The sequence below is a fragment of the Catharus ustulatus genome, chromosome Z (assembly GCF_009819885.2).
Source record: "Catharus ustulatus isolate bCatUst1 chromosome Z, bCatUst1.pri.v2, whole genome shotgun sequence".
NCBI lineage: Eukaryota > Metazoa > Chordata > Aves > Passeriformes > Turdidae > Catharus > Catharus ustulatus.
The window spans coordinates 66,098,411-66,120,322 of record NC_046262.2 but is presented as its reverse complement, the minus strand read 5'-3'; the positions used below and the strand labels follow the sequence as shown (position 1 = coordinate 66,120,322).

General features: G+C 38.6%; 1 long non-coding RNA gene across 3 annotated transcripts; it reads left to right on the top strand.

Moving 5' to 3' along the window:
• Positions 1-40: 40 nt before the first annotated feature.
• LOC117010400 lies at positions 41-21,631 on the top strand. Of its 3 annotated transcripts, XR_004420655.2 has the most exons (7): positions 41-820; positions 1,831-1,936; positions 3,034-3,118; positions 6,956-7,033; positions 11,704-11,921; positions 13,334-13,506; positions 18,673-21,631. It is a non-coding gene; the product is annotated as an uncharacterized LOC117010400 (long non-coding RNA). The 3 variants fall into 3 exon arrangements; XR_004420654.2 differs by lacking the exon at positions 18,673-21,631 and having other exon boundaries at positions 13,334-15,057; XR_004420653.2 differs by lacking the exons at positions 11,704-11,921; positions 13,334-13,506; positions 18,673-21,631 and adding an exon at positions 7,127-8,959.
• Positions 21,632-21,912: the final 281 nt, after the last annotated feature.

Here is a 21,912-nt window from a genome sequence, read left to right as displayed (position 1 = left end):
TCCGTCAGTCCGCGGCCGGGCAGCAGTCCCGTCTTCAAAGGGCCTTCCAGTTCACCTCTCCGTCCTCCTCAGCAGCGTCCCGAATCTAGTGACACACACCGGTCAGGAAACATCAACAGAAGAGGCACAGGAAAGCATCCCTCTTACAAAAGAGACTGATATTCCTCAAACAAATCCCCTTTTTAAAATGGCAAGGGCATGTCAGCAGTTGAGGGAGGTGATCCTGTCCCTCTGCTCAGCCCGGGTGAGTGCTGCATCCAAATCTGAGCTTCCCGGGACAAGAGAGACGTGGAGCTCCTGGAGCGGGCCCCGTAGGTGCGACAGAGGGGATTGAGGCACTGGAACATCTCTCTCACCAGGAAGAGCTGGAGGAGGTAGGGCTACTCAGTCTTGAGACGAGGCGACTGAGAGGAGAACCTCAGGAATGTCTGTAAATATCTAATGGGTTGGTGCCAAGAAGATGGACATGGGGTCCTCTCTGTGGTGCCAAGCAATAAGATGAGAGCCAGCAAGTAGAAAAACTGCACCTGAGTATGAGGAAGAACTTCTTTGCCGTGTGGGTGATCACAAACAGGAGCAGTTTGCCCAGAGAGGTTGTTGGGTCTCCCTCGGTGAAGATACTCAAGAAGCATCTGGATGCAATCCTGTGCCATGGATTGCATAACCCTGCTTGAGCAGGGGGATTGGACCAAATGACCTGCTGTGATTCCTTCTGACCTTAGTCATTTTGTGATGCTGTGATCTTGTGAAAAAAAAGACCTGTGGAACTACAAGCTAATCAGTCACCTCTGTGCCTGGTGAAATCCCCATGGAAACTATGGTAAGGCATATGGAAAGTAAGAAAGTGGTTAGTGACAGCCAATGTGGCTTATTGAGGGCAAATAATGGCTGACGTGTGATCGTCTTTTGCAATGCGGTTACAGAGGTCATGGGTGAGGGGAGAGCTAGAGCTGACATCATCTACTTGGACTTGTGCAAAACATGTGCACCCAATGCCTTGGGTTGGAAGGGACATTGAAGATTGACTGTTCCAACCCCCCTGCTGTGGACAGGGACACCTTTCACTAGACCAGTTGCTCAAAGCCCCATCCAACCTGTCCTTGAACATTTCGAGGATGCAGCATTCACCACTTCTCTAGGCAACCTGCTCCAGCGCCTCACCACTTTTATAGTGAGAACTTCTTCCTAATATCTAACCTAAACCTATTCTTTCTTCAGCTTAGAGCCATTCACTCTTGACCTGTCACTACATGCTCTTGCCCAAAGTCTCCATTTTTCTTGTAGGCTCCCTTCACATACTGGAAAATGACCTTCTCTTTTCCAGGTTGAACCTTCCCAATATTCTCAGCCTTTCTTCATAGGAGAGGTGCTCCCTCCCTCTGATCATCTTGGTGGCCTTTCTCAGGACTCATTCCAGCAATTCCATGACCTTCCTGTGCTGGGACGCCAGCACTGGTTGCAGGGTTCCAGCTGGGTCTCACCAGAGCAGAGCAGTGGGGCAGAATCCCCTCCCTCCCCTGCTGCCCACGCTGCTTTGGATGCAGCCCAGGACACGTTTGGCTTTCTGGGGTGGGAGTGCCCATGGCTGGGTTATGTCCAGCCTCTCACCCACCACAGTTGTCCTGATCCACATAATACTTTCCAGAGGGGTGGTTTTCACTGTTAGTGACTGGCCTGTTGCAGCACACTAGCTATCACTTGTGCTGGCGCAGTTAGGCTGCTTCTCCAGTCATTGCAGCTGAGATACAATTTTACTTTATTTTTTTTGAGGGTTGGCTTTGTCTCATTTGTTCAAGTGCTCTGCCTTCATTACTGATTTTATTACCTCAGGTACCTCACTACTGGGAAGTCTTCTGAAGTGAAGTTGTGCCTTTTCCTATAATTGAAGACTTCAGAATAAACACACATCTCTTGTGAGATGTTTGCTGGTGGCCTGGTAAGCAGTGTAGTTTACTCATGGTGGACAGTTGTGAATCCTTCTGTTGTCAGTGAAGTTGCACCTGCATTTCAGTACCACTCTTGATGCTCTGTAACATGCATATGTTTTGGAGTGACATTTTCAGAAGTGACAAATGATTTAGAGAAGCTGAACTCATCATGATGTATAGCAGCAGTGTAGTGCTCAGAAGATGAGGGTTTTTAAGACCAGACACAATTGTTGTTATTCCTAGGCAGCTTTTTGACACTGCTGTATTCAGGCGTTCTGGTGTGTTGTCGCCCTGTGAAACATGCCAAAGGGAAACAGTGCTTCCAAATGGGAAGCCCTTCTTTGCTTAGTTTGGGTACTTGAGTCTATCTGTTTCCTACTAGTTTCTGTCCATTGAGACAAAAAGTATAAGTCTTTAAAATTAATTATGAGAGCCTGACCATTAACAAATAAAAAATTTATTGAGCTAGGGTATAGATTTCAGTTTCAGAATTCAAGGTAGCAAACTTGTAATGAACCCACTGCCTTCATCCCTGCATCTAACAGAGCATGCTGTTTTGTTGTTCTGCAGCTCCTGACTTAGCCACAGTATTGTGGAAGGAGAGAGCAGTTCTTCCATCTGGAGCTGTTACGAACATTTGTTCTCACATAAAGACTTTTCTGCACTGTTAACTACTGCAGCTGAGTAAGAAGTATGGATGCCTAGTCGAAACATCATTTACCCCTAAAAATTCAAATAAAATCTGTGTTCTGTGTTACTATCTTAAAATGCTTTTTAGTTAGCACTTAGAATAAAGAGTAAGAATGGAGGCTCAGGAAGTCTGCAAGATCACTGAACTTTGGATTAGCTATGTTCACATTTCTTTCATAATGATACACTTCTGCACAGTCTAGGAGGTTAACCTCACTGGAGTCTTAGGAAAGAAATCTTTGTAGCAGTGCATTGTAAAAGCCACACAGATCAGTCTTAGCTATGGAACCTTTGGAGAACAAGCAGGGAGGAGCAATGACATCATCTGTTTGCATTAAGACATTAACATTTCCACTTCACCTTCTGCCTTTGTTTCTTCTGTGGTCCACTTGTTCTGGTTCTTTCTCATTTGCAGGCCTGCTAAAGATAACAAAACATGTCAAAGAAAAGAAAAAAACTCTTTTTTTATACCTCAGAATCTGTTGCTGAAGGACATTCTGGTAAGTAAAAATGCTGATTGTATCTTTGCTTTTATTGATGCTCACAATGCTCATCAGAAAGCTATCTGATGAAAGTTCAATGATATCCCTCCCAATGGAGAAAAGAAAAAACAAATTACAGTAAATTCACGAATACAAGCTGCACTGACTATAAGCCGCATCTCTGGGTGTTGGCAAGTATTTTGTTTTTTGTCCATAAATAAGCCGCACCTGAATATAAGCCGCTCTGTTGTTCGCAGCGAGGACCCACGTGCAGCAAAGTTGCCAAATAGTAACAGAACGGCGGCAGGGCGGGGTTTACTGGCTCAGCTAAGGCTGTGCAGGCTTGGCCCGCTAGGGGCTGCCAACGGGGCCAGGTAGCCCAGCCCGGCGCTGCCACTCGGCGGGGCCACTGGGGGCCAGCCGCCGCTGCCACTGGGCTCAGTCACCACGGCCCGGTGCTGCCCTGTGGTGGCAGGCAGGGACGGAGCCCCCCCCGCTCCTGCGGCGGCGGGCGGGGATGGAGCCCCCTGCCGCCTCCCTGGGCCGCGGCACTGGCGGCGCAGGGCCCCCCCGTCTCTCCCCCGGGCTGCGGCAGAAGAGGGAAGGAAAGAGCTCTCCCTCCTCTCTCCCCGCCCCCCGTGCTGCCTGCAGGCAGCCAGGCTCCATCCGCGGTGCAACAGAGTAACAATTTCTAACAATCGCAAAATGACGACTTTGCAGCAGCTCGGCTCGGCACTCTGGCTGGCACTTCTGAGGTTGTAAATGTCAGAAAATTATTCACATATTAGCCGCTCCTGAGTATTAGCCGCATTTCTGGTTTAGGAGCAAAATCTTAGTCAAATTGGTGCAGCTTGTATTCGTGAAATTACTGTAATTATTTTGAATAGATTTTGGATCACTGTCTTTTTTTGCTTGATGAGTATTTGTCTTATTTGCATAGCATGCAATATAATGTGACATAGGTAACTTTAAACTTTTGCTTGAGAAAAGCATGGGTCAGTCCACAGGTAGAAGTGGAGCTGCCATGTATACTAATGCTGCATTTTTTAAAATTCTGTAATGAAAAAATGTAGTACTTTGTGCACATATATATTATAGGTGATCTTTCAACTTTGATTCTCTGAAATGTTTGGAATATTAAGCATTAATTTGCATGAGAGCTGCATTCCAGATGCTGCTGTAATATTGCATATGTCTATTTGTCACATTGTTTTTGGTAACACAAGTTTACAAAAAGTTTAGAATGTATAAAACCATTGTATTTTCCAGGTCTTGAACTGCAAGATAATGCTTCAGCTCTAATTGGTGACTAAATTCAGCTATCTGTCATACAGCTTTGTTTGCAATAATATTTATTTAGAAGCGATGGTAACTGAGTCACTGAAAGAAGTTTGGACCTCCAAGACACATAGTAATGACTCAAATTTACAGTAAAGATAGTACTTTCAAATGGAGCATTTTAATGTTCAGAGTAAAATAACATTACCTCTTACTTTTTCCATAGTAGAAGAAAACAAACAAACAAATAGAAAGTGATAAATAGAGGATGGTGTCAAATACCAAGGGTTTGCGGTGACTTTTTGCTGTGCATCCATATTCTTACTCATTAGAGGCAGTGGTACAGTGTGAGTCCAGCTATACTAGCCTATCTGCCCTGCCCCTAATGAACAGCCTAACAGCTCTGAGACATCTGCAACTTATGGCACCATATCTTGAACCACCACTTGTTTGCTGTAAAACAGTGCACTGCATGTTGTAATGGTGCACATAGGCAATGAAACTTACCAGTGGTTAAAGATTATGCCGTTCCTGCTTGAGCCTTTGGTGTGAATGAGTTTCTCAGTCTTCAGACCTCGGTTTTCCTCAGGTTATCAAACTCGCCAGGTGATGTGGCATTCCTAATTTTATGCCTGCTTGCACAAATAACTTCTGGGTGTGAAATTATGACCATGTGTTGTTTCTGCCTTTTTATCTTATGTCCATGTGTCTTCAATCAGTGGTCAGTTTTTATCAGTGAAGGTGAAGTATAACTTACAGAACTGATCAGAATTCTTAACCTTTGAGTGGCAATAAATTTCAGGAAGATAATGCTTAAGGTGGGAAATAAGGCAGCACAAAGAGCTGAAGACAGGATTTACAGTTATCAAGATGGTGGGGTTTTTGTTTTGCTTTTTTCTAAGCCTCTAAATTGTTGGACTTACTTTGCAAACAATTAAGAAATGCAGTTAGATATTTACCTTTAGCTTGTTTGGGGAAAATTATAGAAATAAAATGTGAAAAGTACAGAAATTGCTGATTCACATTGTGAAAATTATGTCAGTGAAGAACCAACCTGTGCATTTCCATGAGGAAATCTCATTAAGACATTGAGACCACTGTAGCCTGTGTGAATAGAAGCACCTCATGTATTTTTAGCACTCATGCTTTGCTTTTGGATATAATTTGTATTTGAGTGTGGTGGTATTGATGGCACAATGGTTCATCAAAACTACCTGCTAGCATTTCTCCCTTTTCCTTGCTTTTAGATTATGATGAAAGATAATTACAGTTATCATACTAAAACTCTATTTATACTTAAATCCTACTTTGAATTACAGATCTTCTGGAGTACAGAATAGCTCTGCTCTTGATTTATAATTTCATCCTGATGTTCATATGCTTCGAGGCCAGATTATCTGTAAAAGTAAATAAGTAGGTTAAGGTGGCTATTCAGTCATGCTTCTTCATTTATTTTCTCTGTGAGCCCTCAAGAGATGCTGTTTTTAATTGGCAACTATGTGTATAATTACATAGACTGTTACAAACACTGTGGGCAACTGGTTCAGTACAGACGATCTTGCAGATCCAGCTGTGTATCTGTGTGGCTGAACATATTTTGGATGGCTTTTTTTTTGTAATGATGGTGGGTGAAAATTAAGTCATATTCCTCATGTTGGTTTTGAAGATATGCTACCTCTCTCAACTTGTAGTTTTGAAGTGATAACATGGATTGCTTGCACTGGTTCAGTTATCCTGATGAAACAATACCAATTTGTCCTCTAAATTGTCCATTAACTTTTAGCAAACCAAACTCATTTGATGTACTCAGGTCTTGTGTGGAAAATAGGTAATAGGAACTAAAGATAGTATAGGTAAAACTTTTTTTCTCCAGTGGTTTCTTCATGAAACAGGAAGACCAGGATTTCAGAAATATAATGGTAAAAACTTGCGAGGGGCCAATGCTTGACTCTGAGAGAATGTTTGCAGATGATTTTCTGAACTTGAATGAGCCAGATAGCAGTGCACAATTGTAGGAGCAAACTTCAACATGATGTACCCTTTTTTAGGGATAACTATTCCTCTTGTTATCCAAAAAAACTGACACGTGATATTTCAGAGGTCCACACAGCATGTACAGAAGGGATGAACACTTGCATAAGTGCATGCCTCTGACAGCTATAAGATGCGGATCAAAACAGGTAATACACACAGAAAATACAACACAAAGTTTAAAATAAAAGAGGAGAAGAATGCAAAACTGCCTAAGCTTAAATACTTGTTCCAAAATTACTGCAAAAGTATTTTATTATCCTGAAATTATCCTGATTATTTCAGATGCCTTTGTAGGATTTTTCATTGTCCCCTCACCAAGGAGGCTGCTGGCCTGTGCAAGTGATAGTAAAATGTCAGAACTGACTTGAGGAGAGGAGTGAAAACAGGGTAAGATGTACCTTTTAGAATGTAAGTTGATAAAATTGCTTCTTGGCAGATGCCCAAAAGTCTCTACACTCCTGGAAATTATAATTTATTAAGAAATCCAAATTTTTTTTAATCACAAAAACGAAATGTGATATCTGCCTTATTTTTATCTTCTAGATAAGTTGTGTGATAAGCTAAGTGATGCTGTTCTAGATGCTCATCTCAGAATTGGTCCAGATGCCAAGGTTGCCTATGGTAAGTACAATACAGATAGAAAAACAGATTAATGAAGTACAACATGTAATCGATGTTTATATAATTCCTTTTGTTCCGTAATTTCTCCAATAGCTGGCTGCCAGTCAAGACTTTCACAGTCAGTAAAGAACTCAAGTGTGGCATTCTGATTCAGAAGGGAAGGTAAAGCAGGAAAAAAACTGCAAAAAATGAAGAGAATAAAGGAAAGAAATAGTACTCCAGAGCAAATTTAAAATTATGAAATATAAGAAGTACGCTAGGTGGTATAATGGAAAAGTTGGGTTATCAGGGTGGGTGTTACTGAGGAATCTAAGAAAAGCAGGGAAAAATTGAAATGTGGAAAGATACTTTGCACAAAGTGCATGTCTTCACAGAATAATTAGGGTGATCACCCTTGTTCACAGGAGGATAAGATCATTTGAATGTGATTCTGATCACGTTCTGATCACATTCTGATCACATTCTGATCACAGTGGCTTGCTATTTTCTGTGGCTTTCCATTAGGACTGTGCACAGATGTTGTCACTAGCAATAGAGGCTGTGAACATGTTACCAAATTGGAATGAGCTGGATTGCCACGAAAAAAAAAGAACACAGAAAGGGAATGTACCTAAACAGTTTTGCAAATGCAGTGATTTTCTTTCTAGAACAAGCCACCAAGGCCATAGTTACACAGAGGACTAGCTGCATCTCATAAACACAATGATCTAATATTTTTCATCTGAAACCTCTCATGATCCTTGGTACACAGATTTGAGCAATGAGATGTGAAGAGAGGGTTTAGCATATGTGTTAGACTTGATAAAGCTTGGATTTCAATACTTCAAGCAGTTACATTTCTAAAGCTGCTCAAAGTTGAAAATGGTAACAGAACAATGCTGCAAAAATGTCAAGAAAAATGTGTGAAAGAGATGTGAGAAACAGGTGTGACATGACAACATAGATCTAGTAGATCATATTGTTGTACCAACATTTTTTGTGATTTCTGCTGTACATTTTTACATAAAACAGAAACGTTTGCAGACCAGATGGACTCTGGAAATAAAACAAAATAAAATATTAAATGATTCTGCACAAAATCTCTAATGAAGAGATCTCAAATCTCTTCACAGCTTCTTGCTCCAGGACCTTGACGAAGCTAAAAGTTTTTGTGGTTGCCAAGGACAAATGTACTGTACTGTAATAAAAATATATTTAATATATTGAAGATTGGTAATACCATCTGTTAATAAATTATGTTCCTTTTACTTAAGGAGAACACTGAGCTGAAATTCTTGCATTTGGAGAAACAGCCGCACATACTTGATCTGCTCTTATAGACATTTGCTTCTAGCCAATGTGAAGATAGAGTAATTGGCTATGATGGGCCCCAAATGTATGCAGGCTTTTAAATTTTCTTATCAGCTGAAGAGAAGAGTTGTTGGACACACAAAGACCTATAAGTGTGCTAAGGTTTTACACAGAATTTCCTCTGTGATTAATCTTTTGTTCACAGAATCATCTTCAGGATCTCTCTGTTTAACTGTAAAAAGCATAAATAAAATTCTGACATTTTACTGACATATTTTCTCCAGAGTGTGTGGCAAAAACTGGACTGATTTTGCTCTGGACAGAGATGACATCTCAAGGTATAGTAGACTATCAACAAATTGTAATGAGACCCTTAAGAGGATAGAATACGATGACTCTTCCAAAGGTGAATGACATGCATGGTGCTGGTAATACTGATTGTGGGTTCAAATGATGTATGGATGTATGCGCCATTCACTTAGGAATTGGACTTGATGATCCTTGTGGACCACTTCCAACTCAGAATATTCTGTGATTCTCTAATGAGATCCTACATGATTCATGGATCTGTTCTGCATGTGGCCAAAGTCATGTTTCTGAAGAATAAAATGAAGTGCGTATCTGGGCCTGGGAGAAGTCTCACAATTGTTGTTGATATGTGTTTCTCACTGATGATATTGAAGGAGCTATTTTAAGGTGGCATACTTGTAAATTACTTATTCTTGAAAGTGTCAGGTATCTCTTGCTTTTCTGATGCAGAACAGCTAGTATTTGGACAAATATCAGGAGGTGGTTACATCTGTAGGTTTGTACAATTAAAACTTTAACACTCATGTTCCTTGTCGTTGGGGTGCACAAGCCTGTGACATTGGAATTTCACACCAAAGGAATTCTTTATGTATTCTTTATATGTATCCCAAAGGAGTTTCCTTTCAGCAGCTGAACTACTTACATCACTACTCCCCTCCAGTCTTCCCTTTTCATGTATGATGTGTACGTTTTCTTTTAATTCAATTGAATTCTAGAACATACTACAAGAAAAACTGAATACCAGTTTCTGGTAACATTTTCCACACTCCTCTCCCAGGTTTAATACCCAAACGGTTTTAACCCTAGACAAAATAAGTAATGCCATAATAAGCAATATCATAATTAGCATAACAAGCTTTGGCAGAGTAACTTGTAGGATTGCATGTATTCTATCAGTTTCAAGAATTCAAGTTTGACTTAATAGCAATAACTTATCCTGAAACTGTTAAATAAATGTGCCGATTGTCTGCTTCTGTTAGCAATAAAAAATATATAGTATAGGAAGCTTACATGTATAGAATTGTAGAAGTTTTAGCCACAATAACTAGATAATCCTTAAAAACTTCACTAGCAATTTGTGAACTCTCAGGAATGTATGAACTAACTTTACAGTAAGACTGTACTATAAGACTTGCACAATTTTAGTTGTCCTAGAACAACAAGGTAAAGAAATCAAGCAAGCTATCTCCCATGGCAAGAGTGACGATGACATTGTAGCAGGGGATCGAGTAATTCCAGGCACTTACTCAAATCTAGTTTAAGCACAAGCAGTTACAATTACAATTGACAGGAACGTTAAAAACTATTATGCAAATTGCAAGAATTTGGAGTTGAACACTCAGTAATCACTGTGCACTCTCTCAACACCAGAAGCGTGAACACAGCCTTCACCAGTTTCAAGGAAGGTGGTTTTCCCCATATTCAGTGGCCTTTACAGGATAGAGCCACAACTGAGGTTTTTGTCAGTTCTCTAAGTTTGAATCTTTCAAGTCCTTCAGCCTGGCAGCAATTTCTGTGTCGAGAAGACTGAGTGGTCTTGATGAGCTTTATGTTAATGAAGCCTTTGCAGTGGGTTCTTATGGATGTGTAAGGCAGAGCCATTTTTGGGAACTAGCCCCTGCTGTGGCTGTAATTTTTGCAAGTAAACGTTATTTGGGACTGGCTGTGTGTGAAGGTTATTAACTCTGCGTGTTACTGCTGTCTCTTGCTAAGCTTGCATGATTCTGAAGTACTATGAGGCAAAGACAGGTGCAGAATGCAAAAAAAGAGCATGGAAATGGGTGGCTTATGTGCTCATTTTTCAGTGCAGTTCCTCAATTAATGCAGGGTTTGATGTTTGGCTATGCCACTGATGAAACTGAGGAATGTATGCCCTTAACAGTCCTCCTGGCACACAAGCATTAAGGGCCCTGGAACAGAGTGGAACGTGGCCCTGCGTCAGACCAGATAGGAGAACATGGGTTTGTAACAGATGCAGCAGCTGTAAGGGTGAGAAACAACAGAAATAATTTACCCTATCTGCTACTATATTAGAATTTATGTTTGTGAAAAATGGTGCTGTCATTCTCATGTTCCAAGGTGATGTGAATTTCATAGGGTATCTTTGTATATAGCACATATGTTTGTTTAAACTGTTTTATCAGTGTCTCATAAGGTGTCTTCAAAACAATACTTGTATCTTCCTTGTTTTCCCTTGGAGATATGGAACATTAACAAATTACCAAGAATCAGGTTTGGAGTTTTTTTGAATGATTACAATCTGCTGGCAGCTGTGTTGCTGTGCTCAGTGAATTACTCACTGAGCCTACTGTAAGAGTGAAGCACTTTGTTTCAAAGACAGTAAACTCTCTGTTTTCTGGGCTGTGTAACCTTTTGGACAGGAAAGGTAAACATATATGTGGTGTTTCAATTACAACAAAGTGTTTTTGTCCTAATTTCTTGGATCAAGCGCACTGAGTTTTACTGCTGCTGTTGTTGCAATACATGGATTGTGCCTCTTGTTAGGAGTGTACAGAACATGTCAACAGATGGATTTATGATGTGTCTATTCAAACATGTTTGAAGAATAGGAAAGTAGAGGGGCTGCTTTGGTATGTGAGAGAATGGGTACTAAGGATGGAGCACTGCTAGTTTATACCTGGATGTACATAAAAGCCATGTAGAAAGGAGCAAAGGATACAGCCTATCATATGATCTACAATTGTTCATTTTAGCAGGGCTCTCCAAAATTTATTTTGCCTTTACTTTGATAATGCACAATTTGAAGTTATGTTAACCTAGCAAACCAGATTAATTAGCATCAGCTGCTAACACCATGGGATTTTGTAGCTTTCTTCTTGTTATTTTAATTCTCTATGGCAGTACACATAATATCCTGTAGTTAATCCTTTTGGTAGTGTTTTTGCTTTCCTACAGTGAGTTTAAGCATTGACAACAATCCATCATTTTTCATCCCATTTCCCTTCATCTGTTTATCTTTAGTTGCAGAAAGTAAGTGAGGTTAATTTCCAGCTTTCAGACAGGTGCTTTTGGCCCTGTGTGGTTATAATTCCTTTTTTTTTCCTCATTAGGTCACAATGAAATACAAGGAATGTAGTGGTGCACTGGAGCCCATCCTAGTGCATACACTTGTGATTTCAATAAATCATGCATGAACATACTGCTACAACAAATAGACAATGGGCGGATGGATAAAGTTGTTTAAAAAGTCATTCCAGAGAAGTATCTTGATGAGGATACCATTTATCATCTCCTTCCAAGGGACAAGTTTGTAGAAGGTGGTCCTAAGGTAGGGTACTTTGATAAACAACAATCTATCCAGACTTGGACTCCACCACAGGCTTGTAAATGTTCTCTTGAACAGTAGTGCAATGGAATGGTATACCTTTAACCAAAAAGTCTTTGTATTTTTAAGGAAGCTTCAGTTATTTCTACTAGAGCTTTCCTACTGGACAGCTGTCACCTTAACTAAAGCTATACCTGCTTAGAGAGCCACATGTACACATTCCTGGATCTTTCTCTTGCTTCCAGAAAGTATTTTAAGTAACGAAAACCCAATTCTTAAGTTATGTATTAAGGTGGGTGGATGGAAGTATCTCTTCACTTCCACAATAAAAACCAAAACCAGAAATACCAATCAATCTGGTGTCTACACTGAAATTATTCACAAAGCTGAACAAATTTCAAGGGAGACTTAACACATTAAGTATCAATAGTCATTAGAATTTGATGTACGTTCTGCTTTCCAGGTGTTTGCTCTAGATAAGAAAGCCACTGCTATGAAATTGTAAAAATTCACGTTACACAAAACTGTCTAGTTTGTGTAAAGCGTTCAAAAGGATTAAAACTACAAGGTGTGCTTTTAATCTGGGATAATGAAGGGATATCACTTCAATAGAGAAATAAATGTTGACTTTTCTCCCATGTTACTTATTTTCAGATTTAAAAATAGTGGATTAATGCCATTTATCCTCTTTCAGGATGGAATTTTTCAGCATTCTGGAGTTCAATTATCAGCATGTAGTTGCCAGCTTTATTAATCTGGCAGAGAGGCTGTATATCTCTCTTGGTTGAATAAGTTGGATCAACTCATAAAGTTATAGGAGGCAGACAAATCTATGCAAGAATTTGGGACCATTGTCAGGGGCACAGGAAGGAAGAGGGAAGTGTAGTATCACTTGTGTAGTGTAGTATCACCACTGAACCATTAATTTGACCTGAGCTTGAATTTCTCAGTACTCTTGTGCTGACAACATTGAGCTGCAGTGGTGTGAAGCCCCTGCTTCCCATTTAGTATGTGTATCTAGGTGAAGCTTGTTAACCTTTTAGATAGTATGTGGTCTGTTTTTGTCTAAGTTCTTTGCCTTCATCAAAGTGTTGCTGAGTAAAGACTGACCAGTAACCCAGAGAGAACATTTCATAATTGCTGATTTGAAGGGAACATTCTTTTTGTCATGTTCACAGTTGTGCTGCATTGTTAAAGGTTTTCAAAAGTGACTGCAGAACAGATGGCTTAGTAAATTTCTGAAGAGTACTCCATCCATCTAGTGAACTCTTTCATTAAGCAGTTGCATGAGAATGTGAACACTGTGAACAGTGTCCTATACATGACAAATACTAAAGAAAGCTTTACTCAATAACGTAATATGGGATTGGAAGAGCTATTGTGTCTTGTAATAAATTTAGTTATTTGTCCTTCAGGCTGATGCTGGACTGACTGGGCATAAGATCATTTCTGATAGCTGGGGAGCCCATGGTGGAGGTGGATTCTCTGAAAAGATCCCTCCAAAGCTGATCATTCTGTAGCATATGCAGCTCACTGGATTGCAAAATCTCTGGTGAAAGCTGGTCTCTGAAGAAGAGTATTAATCCAGGTAAGAGCAACTGTAAAAGTAATACACAAAATTCTGACATACAAATTCTTTCTCAGAGTACACTCCACTATCACAGCCTCTCTCCAAGTTCAGAAAATCTTTTCTCATAGTATAATGGGGCTCCAGGAATTTTTTAGGAGCCTTATGAGGGAAGCCAAAGATGACATGGGCCAGGATGGTCCTGAAACAAAGACTGTTCTCAGTAATGTTCTTTCTCCAGCTCCTTAGTCATGCCAGGTCTAGGTACTTCTTTACATCCTCCTTGCATTTTGGGTGTTCTGCACACACCTGCATGCCCAGCACCGCAGCCTGGGCTGCACAGCACATTACAGTTATGAGAGCACTTCCTAGGTGTGGCTGTTTAACTTGAAACTTGCAATATGGTCATATTGGTTGTAACCAAATGTTCTGTTTTAAGATGCACTTGAAATTACCTCACTTTGTTCCTAGTATTCTCCTCTGGTATAGGGTGTAACTAAAAGCAAAATTTAACTGTTTTAGAGTTGAAGACAAGAACAACTTTCATTAGTCTTATATGCTCAGACAAAAACCAATGCACTTCCTCGTGCATGATTTTTTTCCTAACTAAGTCAAAGAAGTAGAAGTAGATATTTTACTGACACCTTGACACTTCCACATTAACAGACTGTGACTATAAAACAGTGACATTTGCCAATTCAATTTGCAATACTAGTTTATACAAATACTTATTCTGAGTAGCTGCTATGTCCTAAGTAATTACACAGTATTTCCTAAGTAAGTTCAATGTAGCAGCAATCTGGCCAATGTTTTCTTGCAGTGGTGTGGTAAAAACTTCTTGCTTTCTCTATGGAGCAGAGGAGAAGCCCACTGGATGTGATTATGATCAACAACACAGTATCCAGACATCCCAATTAGCAACAAGGCTTCTTGCTCCAGACACTGTGCATGTGTTTGACACCTGATAGTTTGCAGCTTCTCAAGAAAATGGTAGACTGGGAATAAGCCAAGCATAAATGACTTTTAGTTAGCAAATTTTTGATTTTTTTTTTTGAGGGGAAAAAAGGACAAACTTCTGATATCTTTGTATGCACATTTTGAGGGTTATTTTTGAACATCTACATCACTGATGTTTTTTTCGTTAAGTGGGAATGTTGTTATTCCAGTAATTCTCAAAGACCCTTCTTAAATACCCGAACCTGTCTCTAGACAAGGAATGAGTGATCTCTTTAACAGCAAATTATGGAGATCTCAGATATTAGCAATGAAGATAAGATGGCAAGATAGAAGACCAGAAAAGCCAATGTCCTTTGAAGTCTTGAAGGCTGCATTAAAGATTAACAAAAGGAAAAATGTGGAAATGCAAAAGTGATTTCAGCCCACAGTCTGTGTGCTACACTGAGACCTTGCCAGCCTTCACTGAGGCTGACAACTGAGCTGCCTCTCCTTTGGATATTGTTTTCATGCTAACCATCTCTCACAACAAAAGGGAAAAAAATGGATAATAGAGGTAACTGCAGTCTAATTAGATGCATATTAACACAATATTATTTGTATATCACACAATGTATATAGCACAATGTTATATGTATATAACACAATATTATTTAGTGTTATAAAGAATTGTCAGCTTGTCGGTTAATAGTAAACAGACATAATCTCATAATTAGCTAAGGGGAAGATAGTCACGATTAGAATTGCTTCTAAAAAACCAAAAGTAATGAAAAAAACTGCAAAATCAAGGCATACATATTTATAGAATTCAGAGCCTTTAAGGCACGAAATCCTTGCATCGAGCTGAAACTGAAAAATGGAAAATGGCAGTAGCTGAGGATGACAGAAAGTACCTCTTTTGTTTTAAAGGAATGTCATCTATGTCTGATATTTGACCAGGTTCTGAGCAAAACATAATTTTTTAAGATAAAAGATACCTTTTTTTAAGCTAAAAGGTATCTCCTAACTTTCCTTATGGCGACAAGATGTTAATAAACTCTACTCTGATACATATGATAAAAGCAGGAAGGACTGTATTAATTGTATTTGGGTTGTATGCCTTTGTTCTACAGCTATCATATGCTATTGGTTTCACACCCTCTTGCCATCTCAGTATTCCACTATGGAACATCAGACAGATCTCAAGAAGAACTGCTTGAAATTGTCCAGAAAAGCTTTGATCTATGCCTTAGAGCTATTATAACGTTTGTGTGATGTTAGTACTTACTGTATGGAATCATATTTTTAATGCTCTCTCTTACAGTTTAATTATCTGGCTTATAACCATATGAAAGTCATCTCATCATAAATCTCTGATTGATGTAATTTCTGCTCTTCCCTCATGCTCTTCTGCTCATGCACCTAGTACAACATACAAGAGCCAATTGATAAATCAGGTCACAAAGTACACTGGATAAGTAAGACCAGGTTAAATTACACCATGTATATCTAGCAGTAACCTGGTGGTGAGCTGTGTTGCAATTCATTAACCAGGTGGTAGTGTGCCTGTTGAAGCAGAATTAAAAGTTTGACATTGGACATAGGCTTTCCAGTCTGTTTACAGGGTGTGTAGGGCTCCAGATCTCTACCTTATCTGAAGGGCAACAGAAATACTGGCTCTTTCTGAAAAAAGTGTTGGGCTGTGTGCCTTTGATATTCAGGTGGCAACAACTTACGAGACAGCTGAAAGGCTTTGGTGCTGTCATATCACAGTTTGGAGTCAATTAAACTTAACTAAAAAGGAATCCATGCTTCTTAAATGCCCTCTTAAGATCTGAACTACCGTAATAAAACTATTCTAATTGAACTATTGTAGAAATTTAAAAACCAGAACAAGGACAGCCATGAAATAACATTATTGAGGTGAAAATTCACTTGCGATCAGAAGTGTCACTGAGGCTGCCGTGAAATCGGACAGGATATACAAACCTATTAACACTGCCTTTTGCAGCCCAACATTTCTGGAATATTTCTGGGCCTGACATAGCAGGTCTGTTAGACAAATACATTCCTTGCATTTAAAGAGGAATGGGAATTGCTCTTTTCTTTGGGAGAAGAAAGGACTGGAGGAGAGGAGCAGATCAGTACCTTTCCTTATCAGCCGTTAACAACTTACATTCCAGTGAGCTGTAATGTGACCCTAGCATTTTTCACCGTTTTTCCCCCATTTGTGACTAATTCATTGGATTCTTTATGTAAACTTCAAGGCAGCAGAACTTCTTGCCTTTTTGTAGTACGGCTTCCTGAGACCTAAGGGTACAGGTTGATCTTCTCGGTCCTGAGTAACTTCCTAATCTCTTGGCTGATTTTCACCAAACCTGATAGACTGGACCTCTTAGACGTTTTGTGAAATATTGAAGTAATGGAGAGAAACACTATCTCTTTCTGCCTGTATGGAAGCAACCTCATTGTGAGTTCCTCCTCTGTTTTAAGTCTGTGAGACTCACGCAGGCGTTCAAGCCTGAGATAGATACCAGCAAGAACTCGAGTCCATGCACATACTTATTCGTTTTGAGCAATGCAGATTTTAAAATGTTCTAAAATGCCAAAACATAAATGCTACCAATCTCGTTATTTGAGGAAAATGCTTTCAATGATTCACTTCTGGTTTAAATCCAGAGCTACTAAAATTATTACATAATTTCTCTATATTCCAGAACAATCTTGAGCATATTTGTCTCTGAGGGAAAAAAATATCAACATGTTACTGAATGGGAAGTCTCTTTTTTTCCATTGTAAAGGAAATACTTTTCTGACAAGCTATATTAACATTCTGCTGGTGTGCTGAGCCTTTTGCATTACTTTTCAGAGTATGCAATATATATGCTGAGGGCAGAGCTGACTTATAACTTTCATAGTCAAAGATAATGCAAGGAATGATGGCAACTTCTATTGCCATAAAGGAATGTTTTCCAAGTGTAATCAGTTCACAAATATAATCAAAACTGTTCTTTAGCTTTATCATTATGGCAGTTCCTCGCTAATAATTTGTGGCGATTTATCTTGATTTGTTATATTGAAAAATGCTGCATTTTAAAACTATGCTAAAATAGTCCTGAAAGTGGTGAAAGCAAGCAGGAAAGGAAAAAAGCAGGCAATAAACCATGAGCATTGTTGAATGAATATTTCCTTGTTAAACATCACCTTGCAATATTTAAAATCCTATAAATGATGCTGGCTGTCCATTTTAATCACCTATTCATTGACATAGTTCATGATGTCTTACTTTTCATTTAGACAGCTGTCGTATTTCAATGGCATTTGGCTTAGGATCAAGCACACATGATTCCTACCATAGCCATTGGAGCATGGGACCATGGTCCACAAAGTATTACCTGAAACAAGACTTAGCTGCTCTACATCATAAATGTCTACATGACTGAAAGAATGTGTATTTATTATCCTGTCAGTATTTCTACTTCTTTCCTTCCTTTGTCATTTCTCCACCAATCTTCTCTCCAGCAGTTTACGACATGAATCATCTATTTTAAGTGTGCTTTCAAAGATAATTAAAGCAAGGTAATACCAAACAGAAGAAAGCCCAAGCAGACAAAAATGTTTCAGGTCTTTCATGAAATGAAGAGAAACTTCTATAGATACCTGTAGTTAATGATTTATCGAAGCTGCAATCCACTATGTTATGCAGTCTAAAAGGCGGTAAGCATGACTTACACCTTCATTATGATTTATATGGTCATAATTATGTAATGTAAAGCTCTATTCTAAACAGAGACTTTGTGTCTCTACATAAGCAGTTCAACTTCCACAGTTACTTAATTTAGTAGATCATCATCACCTTTGACAGCTTCTTTTGAGATAATTCTCTTTCTGCCACAGAAGCATTAAAAAAAATTCCATACAATACTTGAAATAATAGAAAACACATTGATGCTTGCCCAGGTATAGCTGAAATTTTTTCTTTTAAAATGCTTCTGGACTGTAACATTTATAAAGACTACAGGCATACTTACTACATCTCTTAGACATTGGAGGAAAACTCACTATTTCTAATCACTTAAAAATTAAAATTATAAGCTCTCTATTTTTCTTTCTGTAAGTCTATGAAGGGAAGGAAATAACACCTAAGTTTTATTATATTCTAGGGATGATACTGATAATCCTCCAGATATATCTAGATCATAATGTATACTGGAGTAGAGTTAAGTGTAAGACTGTTCTTTTTTTTTCATTTAGGGAGCTATATTTGAAGAGGCCAATTTATGAAAAAACAGCATGCTATGGGCACTTTGGAAGAGAAGAATTTACATGGGAAATACTCAAAAAACCTTGTGTTTAAGCTTTTCAAAATGTTTCATGTTATTGACATGCATTTTAATAATCAGGTAAAATTCCAAGCAGTCAAAGAAAAGACTATATCTACCTTTTTTAAAATGGCATTCTGTAGTCAATAGATACTCTAAAAATTACTTGTGTTTGATTTCTAACTTTCACGGTCTCCTTACAGTTTTAATGCATGCAGCTCTATCTAGGATAGTATTCAGCTTTGATTGGGTAACATATGAATAATTTAGGCCTTTGACATGATCAGACATTAAAATGGTTGTGGATATTGATGCCATTCCTATACTGCCTGAGAAATCTGCTATTGTGTGCCCAATTAAGTTTGTAGTGGATGAAGCTGGTGAGGTAACTTTAGGAGCTCCCTGTGAGAGGAGAGCAGAAATAGCACAAATTGCTGTAATTATTTCACCCAGAACTTCCACAACTTGAGTTAAGGTTCTTCAGTTATGTAACACATTAGAAGATATAACCCTTTCTGAACATTGGTCATTGTAGCCCTACATATACCTAGCTCTTAGGTAGTGCTATTAGTTTGCTTTGAACCCTATGATTTTGTAATTGTATCTGTGAAAATTGATGAAATCCTACATTGTAATTTTTTGATTTATTTATAGTCATTCTTTCAAACTTGAATTTTCCATGTCTGCATGGATTGGTTGTATAAATTTTCAATTAAGTTTATTTTGGCCACTTCTGAAATGTAGTAAAATGTAAAAAAATACTTGGAGGACATGACTTTCCTCTTACTTTCCTGACTGAAAGCATAAAATGCAAAAAGGGCATTCAAAATCATTTAGCTTCTCTTCAAGAACTAGAGAGGATGAAAATGCTTGAATATCAAAAATAGCAATTCTGGCAAGCAAATTTATTATTAAATTGGTAACTAAGACACAACGTTGAAATGCTGTAACTTCTGTTATCCCTGGGAATTTTAATAAACAGCTAAGCAATATGGCTAGCTTGCCCCTTTTAACAGAAAGATAAAGACTCCGGTGGTAAGTCTAAACAAGTGCAAGTAGCTAATTATATCCTTTGTCTCATGCAAGTTTTGAAAAGCTTCTTCCTTTCATGCAAAGACTGATCAATCCACTGCTCCATAGACAGACCAAAGCTGAAGTGAGGTCACTGTACATCTGTCCCTACACCTTACCTGTCCTGGTACAGTTTACTTGATTTAGCACAGGAATGCTGCCGTCAGTCCTTGTGACCTCCTATACCTGAGGCACATTTTTCTTCCATAAGAAAAGAAAACGAATTTCTGCAATTATTTTGTGGGTATTTTTTGCAGTTTTTTATCTAATGACAAAGTTTCCTTTTTAATCACAGGACCCTGGACCCTATCATTGCCTGAAAATAACCCAGTTTAGTTTGCATATGGCCATGTAGGCATAAAATCTATCATTAACCTTTATGAAAATTTGTTCAAATTGGTATTGTCTCAGAAATGGTAATGTATCTGGCTAATTCTGAAATGACAGAATAACTTCCACTTTTAGTAATGTGGGGGTACAATGTTTAAATGGCAAGGGATTACCACACAGTAAAATGACTATAATGACCTTTTGAAAGGAAGTTCAATAAATGGATATATAGTGTCAATTTTACAGCTAGTATCAATTTTACTGTCATAATACTTCACTCTTCCAAAGTGAAACAGTCATGCTTTAGTTCTCACAGAAGAAGACCATTTTGATAAAGCCTTTTGTTAAATTTAATAAAGAAATTATTTGTTCAAATGAGGTATGTGTTAATCCTGGTTTACCATCAAACAAAGAAACAAACAAGTAAAGCAGCACCACCCAAAAAAGCCACAGCTTATTTCAGACAGTAAGAACATTTTCCTGAAACGCTTCTTTCACTGTGCTTTCTGGCTTCAAAGTTAAATACCTTTTCTTCAAGAAATTGGATAGACTCCAACTCTTTCTTTCCCTTGATTGGTGTTTCAAGGAAGTCAGGGGCACTAACTGTAGAGGAAATCCCTAACTACAGACTAGAACAGGTGCACTGTACATTCAATCACCAGAGACCCTGTCCACAAGTTTCACCAGTTTTCTAATAACCAGTAAATTAATTTTATTTATACAGGGTAGCTAATTTTTCCTATATAAAATTTTTCTAAAGAAGAGCAAAAAGATATATGCCTTGTTTGAAGCCAGCAAACAGAGAAAAGATACATCTGCTAACTTTGTAGTGTCTAATCCAAAGCTAGAGACAAAACTATTGCTCCACAAAACCAGTGAAGTAACTTTTTAAAAATCATTGGCATATTTTCCTATTATCAGGCAAGAATAACGTAAGCTAGAAACTCAGATGTAAAGAAAGGGTTCCCAAATCAATAACAGCAGTTATTGCTGAAAATTTAGCAAAATTAGAATGTAGCATACATACATAAAGATCAATTGAAACATCCCTATTTCCAAATGCTTCAAATACTGCTTTGTTAACCTGGTTATTTTAATATCAAATGAACAGACTCTTATTTGAAATATATGGCTAGGGTGCATTATAAAAATCTCCTAATATATAACAGGTGATAATCTGCATAAGAAAAAGCCCATACATCAGAAGAACACAATAGCTTATGCCTTGTGTTTTGCAGCTAAAACAAAAAGAAACATGAATGAAAAATTAGTGCTGCACAAAATTACCTGGCTGTAACATGGAAGTGCTACTGGCTGTTCACTTCCCAAAGCTGCTGATTCTTGCTGGTTGTGGGAGGTAGAATGAAGCCTAAATATTTCAAAAAAGAGTAGTTTCACTCAAACTTAGGCTAGCCAGTTGGGAAAGAAAATGACTGAACAGAATCGCTGTTGAGGTAGGCATGACATATGAATAGACACACAGAAGGCCAATATCCACCCCCTTTTTTTTAAATTTTTTTTTTATTTTTAAAATTTTTAAATTTTTTTTTTAATTTTGAACCAAGAATGCAGCTGCTAAGGATTTTGCAGGGCCCTTGCAAAAATCCAAGCAGACAGCAGAGGGACAATATTTCAACTTACAAAAACCCATTCAATTATTCTCATCTTCAAACTTAATGCTTCGACCCACCTGGTGGCCAGTGTCTGCCACACATTCCGCTTCAGTTATGGGACCATCCATCCTGTTCCTTCCAGTGTGGTCCAAGTACAG